This window comes from Triticum aestivum, chromosome 5D, assembly GCF_018294505.1.
Source record: "Triticum aestivum cultivar Chinese Spring chromosome 5D, IWGSC CS RefSeq v2.1, whole genome shotgun sequence".
Taxonomy (NCBI): Eukaryota; Viridiplantae; Streptophyta; class Magnoliopsida; order Poales; family Poaceae; genus Triticum; species Triticum aestivum.
Genome location: NC_057808.1, coordinates 322381851 through 322392282, shown reverse-complemented (window position 1 = coordinate 322392282; position 10432 = coordinate 322381851). Strand labels below are relative to the sequence as shown.

At 48.5% G+C, this 10432-nt stretch overlaps 1 pseudogene; it reads right to left on the bottom strand.

Moving 5' to 3' along the window:
* Positions 1-299: 299 nt before the first annotated feature.
* LOC123120552 (uncharacterized) overlaps positions 300-10432 on the bottom strand; it is an 85704-nt pseudogene continuing 75571 nt past the window's right edge.

Sequence of the window (10432 nt, the reverse complement as noted above, 5' to 3'; positions counted from 1 at the left end):
TTCATCATGGGCACAGTGCCCTCGATCCAAATCACGATTGTTTCGCTCGGATCTTTGCCCCTAGCGCACGCCAGCCTCCCTATAAATAATGCCCTCCCCCTCCTCATCCGATTTTCGCAAAAATCATGATCTCCCATGACCGTTTCACCCTATTCCAATTCTCACCGGAGCTTGCGAAGCTTCATCGAGCTCCGTCGACTTGCCGCGCCTCCACCTGCCCCTTCCGACCACCTCCGCCACCACCATCGTGCCAGCCTCGCCGAACCGCACCACCCCGTGCCTCCTGACGAGCCAGAGGACTATCGGAGCGCCCACCCCGTTCGAGCCGACGCGCGCGTCGTCGTCTTCCCCGACGACGACCACCGGAGCCGAAGCCCGCCAAGCTCGCCCCACTCGCGTCGGACCTCCCCGAAGTCAAAATTCACCACCACCGGAACTGTCTCACCCCGCCGCGTCCGCCCGTCGCCTCCGCCGTCGCCCTCAGCCACCGGAGCACCACCGGCGACACGCCCGACGCTCTCGTCGACGTACACCGCCGCTGTAAGTCCAGCTCCACGCGCCTTCATTAGATCTTCAATGAACGACCCAGATTAGATCTAGTTGTTTTTTTTCGAACCGGTACGTGTTAGTTAGTGAACGTTCACTGCTTTACCTTCGCAGCGAACGGTTTTTAACCGGTAGATTTCTGACACGTGGCCAAGGACCTAGTTGTAGTTTATTTTTTTAGTTTAGTCCCTGATTTTCAAACCCTCGCAACTTTTTGCTCGCTTATCCAAATCCAATGAAACCAACGCCCACTTTTTCATTATGATCCCCTCTATCCAGTTAATCACCTTAAACATATTTTTGAAAGTTTAAAATTTGATTTCAAACAGATTTGAATTCAAACTTCTTTTATTCATAACTTGAGTTTTATAACTTCGATTTAGTTGATTCTTTTTGCAAATTGAAGCTCTTGATCTAAACTTTCTGATAAGGCCAAATTCACTTAATTTTGGTACTGTTAGGAATTTTTTTCTGTTGCAAAAGTTAATTGCGTGTTTTGGAAGTTTTCCGAGATCTTTTCTTCGATTCTTTTGCATGAGTGCTTATGTATGCAATTGCTTGCTTATGATAGATTGATCGGAGTGTGACGAGTAGGACTATCAGGAGTTATGAGTGCGAATCATCCTCATCAACAGTACAAGGAAAGTTCACACTTTGATCATACTCTTTTATACCCGGTTTTTATGCAGTAGTTTCAACCCTCAAACATTGCATGAGTAGGATTGATAACATGTGGGTATTGGGAAGTAGTTGATGAGGTAGGAACCTATTGTCTTGCATTCAAATCCTGGGTGTTACTACGTTATGCTTATACTGCTATGCTATGCTTGTAGACGTGGTTTGGTTTGAGAGAATCCATGAAAGATGTGAGGGTTATTGTTAACTAAGGTTTAACTTAAGGTGGCAACATTAACACACATCTGGGTGGAATGGTTGGGGCACCCTGGTGAGGGAGTCCTGGACTAAGGGGTCCTCGGGCGTCCGGCCTGTTAGCCATGGGCCGGACTGATGGGCCGTGGAGATACGAAGATCGAAGACTGCTCCCGTGTTCGGATGGGACTCTCCTTGGCGTGGAAGGCAAGCTTGGCGACCGAATATGTAGATTCTTTTCCTTTGTAACCGACCTTGTGTAACCCTAGATCCTCCTAGTGCGTATATAAAACGGAGGACTTAGTCCGGAAAGGACAGATACTCATTACCATAGTCATACAGGCTAGACTTCTAGGGTTTAGCCATTACGATCTTGTGGTAGATCAACTCTTGTAATACTCATATTTATCAAGATCAATCAAGCAGGAAGTAGGGTATTACCTCCATAGAGAGGGCCCGAACCTGGGTAAACATCGTGTCCCCTGTCTCCTATTACCATCGACCTTAGACGCACAGTTCGGGACCCGCTACCCGAGATCCGCTGGTTTTGACACCGACATTGGTGCTTTCATTGAGAGTTCCATTGTGCCGTCGACGAAAGGTTCGATGGCCCCTTCAATTGTCGATAGTGACGCTGTCCAAGGAGAAACCTTCCTCCCCGGGCAGATCTTTGTGTTCGGTGGCTTCACACTGCGGGCCAACTCGTTTGGCCACCTGGAGCAGATCGATAGCTACGCCCCTGGCCACCAGGTCAGATTCGGGAGTTTGAACTATGTTGCGGACATCCGTGGAGATTTGATCGTCGCCGGATTCGAGACCGCGGCGACCGCTCCCGGTCAGCTTGACGAACATGACCTAAATCTGTCGTCAGACCACTTCCAGGAGTTTGCTCCTGTGACCACTCCGGCCTTAGATCCAGAGCACATTGCGGCATCCAAGGATTGGAGGCTCAACCCCATCACGGAGGCCACAAATTCCCTGGCGTTGGAGCCGCACATGGACTTAACCTCACGCAATACTCGTGTCACCAGAACTCCAGACTCTTCTCCGGGTATAAGTTCCGAACCATGTGAGTCCGCGGATACCGAACTTGATCGCTTATCGATCTTCGAGTTCAGCGCCATAGACATCTTCCAGCACTCTCCCTTGGGCGATGTGCTGAACTCATTAAAGAACTTGTCCTTGACGGGGGACTCACAGCCGAACTATGACTCTGAAGACATCGACGGTATGGACGACGATGCCGGAGACGAGGAGGCCCAAAACCCGCCGTTCACTGGATGATGGACGGCCACTTCCTCGCATGACGTCTACATGGTAGATACGCCAAAAATAATAACGACAATGACAAAGAGGATCCAGCTGAGGATAAACCTCCTGAGAAATAGCAAAAACGGCGGTGTCCTCGTCGCCGCTCTAAGTCACGTCGTCCCAAAAACAGCAATACTAGCACCGGAGAAAATAATACTCCGAACGATGCCGAAAACAATGAAGACCCTACTGAGGTCACATCCGAGCAGGAGGATCAAGAACACGGGAAAAATAGCCCCAACGAACAGGCCAGGACCAATGACTCGGAGGACGGTAGTTATCATCCGCTCTCTGAGGATGAGGAAAGCCTCACAATGAAGATTTTATCGTGCCTAAAGAACCCCTCTAGCAGGAGCGCTTCAAGCGCCAGCTAATAGCCACCGCAAGGAGCCTGAAAAAGAAATAGCAGCAACTTCAAGCTGACCAAGATCTGCTCATCGACAGATGGACCAATGTCCTTACAGCCGAAGAATACGGCCTCAGACGCCCAGCCAAGAGTTACCCAAAGCGAAGGTTGCTACCTCAGTTCGATGAAGAGGCACCGGAGCCCATACCTCCCTCACGTAACACGGCCGACCGAACACTACACGGTTAGGATGGTGCGGTGGATCGACCACCTCGTGGTCAGGACAGAGCGGCAATTCAAGCTGGACAGCCCGCCCCGCCACCATGGAAAAATAGAGACAACACAGTTCGGGGTCATACATACGACCTCCGGCAAACCCTGGGCAGTAGAGAAGGACATACAAGATTGATCTAGGGATCGCGAGGACGTGCCTCGACACGCGAGGACGGCTACCTATTCGGACGTGACAAACCTAGTCACGCTCGAGCCGATAACCATGGACGGACTCCATCGGAGCTACGTCGCGACGCGGCCCGATATAGAGGCACCGCACACCCTCTTTGCTTCACTGATGAAGTAATGGATCATGAATTCCCAGAAGGGTTCAAACCCGTAAACATCGGATCATATGATGGAACAACCGATCCCGCGGTATGGATCTTGGATTTTATTCTTCACATCCACATGGCCCGCGGGGATGATCTTCACGCCATCAAATACCTCCCACTAAAACTCAAAGGGCCAGCTCGGCACTAGACAGTCTGCCTAAAAATTCTATTGGCAGCTGGGAGGACCTGGAAGAAGCTTTCCTCGACAACTTCCAAGGTACATATGTTCGGCCGCCAGACGCCGATGACTTAAGTCACATAGTTCAATAGCCCGGGGAGTCAGCCAGGAAATTCAAGACTAGGTTCCTAACTAAAAAGAACCAGATCGTCGATTGTCCGGATGCAGAAGCCATAGCGGCCTTTAAAGATAGCATTCGCGATGAATGGCTCGCCCGCCACCTAAGCCAAGAAAAGCCGAAATCTATGGCCGCCCTCACGACCCTCATGACCCGCTTTTGTGCGGGTGAGGACAGCTGGCTAGCTCATAGTAAAAATACGGCCAGCGAGGCAGGCCCCTCTGAGGCCAAAAACAGCAATAGCAAGCTCCAACGCAGCAGACACAAACGCCGAAGCAATGGCGATAGCACCGATGAAACTGCTGTAAACGCCGGATTCAGCGGCTCCAAGTCCGGTCAGCGGAAATAGGCGTATCAAAGAAACAATCAACGACCATCTAGCATAGACCGCATACTTGACCGTCCGTGCCAAATTCATGGCACCCCGCACAAACCAGCCAACCATACCAACAGAGATTGTTGGGTTTTTAAGCAAGCCGACAAGTTAAACGCCGAGAATAAGGAAAAGGGATCGCAGAGCGAGGACGATGACGAGGAGCCCCTGCAGCCAACCATAGGGGGACAGAAGAAGTTCCCCTCCCCCCCAAGTCAAAACGGTGAACATGATATACACTACACACATCCCCAAAAGGGAGCGCAAGCGCGCACTAAGGGACGTTTATGCGATAGAGCCAGTCGCCCCAAAATTCAAACCATGGTCATCATGCCCGATCACTTTTTATCGTCGGGATCATCCGACCAGTATCCAGCACGGCGGATCAGCCGCACTAGTCCTAGACCCAATCATCGACGGATTCCACCTAACACGAGTCCTCATGGACGGTGGGAGCAGCCTCAATCTGCTCTATCAGGACACAGTATGCAAAATGGGCATTAACCCATCACGGATCAAACCCACAAGGACTACCTTTAAAGGAGTCATACCAGGTGTAGAGGCCCGCTGTACGGGCTCAGTCACACTAGAGGTTGTCTTTGGATCTCCGGATAACTTCCGAAGCGAGGAGTTAATCTTCGATATCATCCCCTTTCGCAGCGGTTATCACGCACTGCTCGGACGAACCGCATTTGCTCGATTCAATGCGGTACCTCACTGCGTTTATCTCAAGCTCAAGATGCCCGGACCACGTGGCGTCATAACAATCAATGGAAATACGGAACGCTCCCTCCGTACTGAGGAGCACACAACGGCCTTGACAGCAGAAATACAGCGCGGCCTCTTCCAGCAGAACCTTAGTTCAGTGGCCAAACCCCCGGAACTATTAAAAGAGTCTGGACTATTCTGCAGCAAGACATCCCGGCCCGTCAAGAGCTCAATTAGCAATTTGGCCTCTGTCCCATTCCCAATCAAACAGCGGCATTCGTACCACGCGTACATAACTACGCACTCAAAATCCCATGGGTATCGACGGAGGCATAGCTAGCTCGCGATACACAGTGCGGCTCGACCAACCCTCGGATTCGCACACCTTCACCTTTCCGTTTCATTTTGGGTTTTTTTCTCTTTTCGAGGTTCCTGCTAACAACCCGTTTGTCGGACACACCAAGGAGGCAAGGAGCTTTGGCGTACAAGGGAATCCCTGGGTGGTCTCTGCTAACGATTGCTATACCTGTTTTACATACCCGCACGCAGCTCGCTCTTGGTCATGGCATGTTAAATAGCCTTACTTGCTTATCGCATTTCTTGTACAAGTACGCCTCGACGTATTAATCACATTACAATGGTAAATTAATGGTAGCATCAGCTTATTACTTGATTTTCTCCTTGCCTTTGTATTTATTACTCATCGAACCCGTACACTCTGGTACATATCACTTCGCCAGGGGCTTCATCACGCCCCGCAGTACGGCAATAAAGTCCGAACACTTTTTATAGTAGGGTTCGGCACCCCGAACTTATAGAATTATATGCATCGGCTCCGAATCATGTCTTTGGTCAATAGTTGGGTTGCCCGGCTCCTGTGCTTACTACCTTACGTTCTGCCATATCGGCTAGGGTAGTAAAGGGAGAACTACTGCGATTGTGTCCCGGTTCTTCCGGACGAGCACCTCAGTAGAGAAAGCCGAAAACTAACTGTCATGATGCAGCGAGAGCTGGTCAGCTGTTCGAGAGGTTTCAAATCCTTAGAGATTTTTTTCGCTTTTTGCGAGGAATCGGTTTTTATCCGATCAGGCGTGTATAGCGCCCCTAGCTCGGTCTTCCGAATACCAGGGGCTTCGCCAAGATTCTTATTGTCAAACCCCTATGGCTACGTGAGGGCAATAAAAGCCGTATAGTCCGATTGCCTTGTTCGTTGCGCTAAACACCTCCTTTAAGGACCAGAATGTGGAGTAAAGAGTGTTTAGATTTATCCCGAACACCCCCGTAGTATCTACGTGGGGGCAGAAGCCGACGGCTGGTTAACCCTCAGATTACATAAACGGCCGCACAGGAGGTCAAATTTTAAGAGTCACAAGCATTATATTACATAACGACCCCGTTTCATGTTACAAGACAGGATAACATGAATATTTTCATGGGAATATAACATCCTTTGCACATTGCTCTGCCACAAGGCGGGATCCCTCTAGGAAACCATCAAAATATAGCTCGGGTCGGCGGTTCTCCTTGCCCTCGGGCGGCCCTTCGATCATCAGTTTCTTGGCATCCATCTTCACCCAGTGCATCTTGACGCGGGCGAAGGCAATCCGTGCACCTTCCATGCAGACCGACCGCTTTATGACTTCAAGCCGCGGGCAGGCACTAACAAGCCGCTTCACAAGTCTGAAGTAGCTGCTGAGCATAGGCTCGGCAGGCCATAGCTGGCCTATTAGGCCCTTCATGGCTAGCTCAGCCGCCTTGTGCAGCTCGACCAGCTGTTTCAGCTGGTCGCTGAAGGGCACACGATGTTCTGTTCCGAGGTATATAGACCAGAACAGTTTCTCCGAAGAACTCCCTTCTTTGGCTCGATAGAACTCGGCAGCAGCCGATATGCTGCGCGGCAAATCCGTAAACGCCCCTGGAGAGCTCCAAATTCGGGTAAGTAAAAGGAACGTTTCCTTCACAGACTTGCTTTGCATAATGAAAGCCTTACCCGCCGCAATCTTCTTGGCTGCCTGGATTTCCTGAAGGGCGCTTTGGGCTTCGGCTCGGGCATCTCGTGCGCTCTGGCGGGCCCACTACAAAAAAATACACTTCCATGATTATACATGTTTGTCACAGTAGGTCACGTTTTCTGTCATGCATGTACATCCATGACAAATTTATGACAGAATCAAGATAGTCATACCTGTGCTGTCGTAGAAGTGTTCCATGACATTACCAAAATTATCATCACGGAAGTGTCCACTTCCATGACGATAAATCGCGCGTCACAGAAGTGCTTTCGTCAAGGGTGACCGACACGTGGCATCCACCGTAACGGAACGCCGTTAAGCTATCGGGTCCGGTTTTGGATCCGATAACCCGTTAACAGCCCCGACCAATGGGGATTTTCCATGTGTAAAATCATCATTGGCTGGAGGAAACATGTGTCGGCTCATCGTTGGGACAGATGTCATCCACTCATTGGACCCAAAGCGCCTATGATACGTCGACACGTGGCATGGCCCAATAGAGGCCCATATAGGTTAAAAAGGCCGGCCCAGTCAAAGTCCCATAGTACTTGCTCAGGTACTAGTGGGCCAACCCAATAACGGCCTGCTTAATAAAGGCCCATTTACGGCCTGAAGCCAGATCTGGCCCGTTAATTGTTCGCCGAATATTTGGGCCCATTTACGGCCCGAAGCCAGATCTGGCCCGTTAATTGTTCGCCGAATATTTGGGCCCAATTACAGCCCAGTGACTTTCGTCCTGTTAGAGGCCCGATGTAGACATGGGCCCATTTCAGCCCGGTGTGACTTTCGGCCTGGGAATGGCCCGTGCTGCCCATGGGCCATATATGGTCCGACGGGACATCGGGCCCACTAATGGCCCGTGATAAAGGTTGCAACAATTAAGCCCAACGTGACTTTGGGCCTGTTAAAGGCATGTCGCATAATTCGGCCCGTTGATGTCTGTACTAAGCTTTCGGCCTCTTAAAGGCCCATGATATCAGTGGGCCAACTAAGGCCCGAGATATGTTTCGGCCTAGTAACTGCTCGTGATATAACTGGGCCCAAAAAGGCCCGGTCTACATTTCAGCCTGCTGAAGGCCCGTCGACGACTAGTGAAAATTGAGGCCCAATATGCATTTCGGCCTGCTAAAGGCCCATGGTTTCATCTGGGTCGTAACAGGCCAGTACAATATTCAGCCCGTTAATGGCCCAACGCTACCTGGGCCAAACTAAGAGTTGGGTCCACAAAAGGCCCAACTAAAATATAGGCCGGTGTAAGTTGTGGGCCTCGCGCAAAGTGTGAAGGCCCCAATCATTCGGGCCCAAGAAAGATGCAGGCCGGCCCAATTGTGGCCCACTAAACACCAGGCCCGTTAGAGGCGAATGTTTCGGCCCGGTCGACTACATCTGATTTTTTTCTGATAGCGAATGATGGCAGTAACTTGTAGGAATTAAGAACAAACCTACTCTATACAATAAAGAAATTACGGCCTAGTAACTAAGAATAAACCTACACTATACAATAAAGGATTTATGGTATATTAAATCCACTGGGCATCGAAGTTCGCCACCAGTGATCATAGAGTGCAACAAAGAAGAAGATTACAAAAACTGGGCACCATTGCAGCGTAACAAAATAATACTGAACCGAGACCACTTCCAAGATAGTTCAAGAAAGGTTAGCCTTGCGCGGGAACTGCTGCGCAAGCTGCTAAGCAAGGTTGTGAGACCGGCCTAGCATGTCGGTCATAGCTTCCAGGTGTAGCTGTTTAGCGATGAGGTTCTCATTGGTGTTCTCCGCAATCTTTCTTAGAGATAGGACTTCAAGTCGAAGTTGAGTTGCAGAATGCCTTTCTGCTAGAACTTGGGACTGAAGAAGTCGAACTAATTCAGACAACGAATTCTGTGAGCTTGTCTGACTGCTAGTCTCAAGTAACTTGAACACTGCATCAAGACAAGACTTTGGGGTTGTCTCGCTACCTTCAAGATGTTTTGCCTTCTTCGCTGCAATATATGTTGGGTTTGTCGCACAACCTTCAGCAGACTTGTGCATGCCATCAGGCATATCACCCTGAAACAAAGTAGAGAGATGACAGGTTTTGCACGTGTATAAACAAAGATGATAACTATGCTGTCAATTCCATCCAATTTTAAATTAGAAAATAAAGAGTAAGTTCAAAATATCAATAGCATAATTTGGCATTGTTCATAATGCGGGGAGCTTCACCACACTACTGGATTACCATGTCAACATAACAAGCATAGATGAAGGGCAAAGAAAATCATTGTATCTATTTTGGTTAATGTGCATGGCATGTTGTTCATATCATCAGCCACATCAGTAAGATAAAACAGGAGATGACAAGGTGCAAGCGTGGGCTGCTTCACCACACACTGGATTATAGATCCACAAAAACAAGCATACATATAGGGAGTATTGAGTAATGTGCATGGTATGAATAAGGAATTTGGTTTTACAAGTAAAACTTAGAACTTACGGTTCTTGCGAACATGCATTTTGGTAGAAACAGCAAACTAAACAGCAGTAAACGATAGGGAGTATGAGCAAATTAAACAGCAGTTGAGGATAAAGGCTTTAGAAGGACTGACTTACATTAACAGTTAATACCGGCTTTATAATGCCCTTCTCCATGTCAAGGGAAGGATAACTCAAGAATTTCAGCACATAATCTTCTTCATAAGCATTGCCTGTACTCTACATTTTGTAGAGAGTAATTATAGATATGATAATACTGGAAGGGATAGAGGATAATGAAGATAAGATGCAGATTGATGCTACATAATCAACTACCAATCCCTGGAAGTACAAGCATTACAGGAAAAAAATGTACTGACAAGAGCAATGGGCTACACTTCTGCACTGGCATTGTCTTTGTATTCTACTTTTTGGTAAGATTAAATATAGATCTAATCTTTTTTATTAAATGGTGGGCGAGGGAGATAAGATGCAGAATGCTACACAATGAACCAATCCCTCTTCCCATAATACAAGAGTGTTTTGAACATTGGTGTACTGTACAAAACGTTCTTATATTATGGGACGGAGGGAGTAGCTGTTAATGTAAGTACAGTGATAGACGACGTTCAGTCCTTACAAGAGGACTGCAGAGCTAAACCTCTTCAAAAGCATTGGGTTGATTCTAAATTTATGTAAGAGTCCATACGGATCTTATAATGTCCACCAAATGGACGATAACGAGGCTAACATGTGCATTGATGCTACATAATCAAACAGCTATGAAAGTAAATATGGTCATACAGGGCAAGAGGTACTCACAAGAGCAATGAAGTGTGCAGTATAGTTGCGAGATTCTGTGGTCCCTTGAGAATGAATGTTCTTCTGCTAACAGTTTTCGTACAAG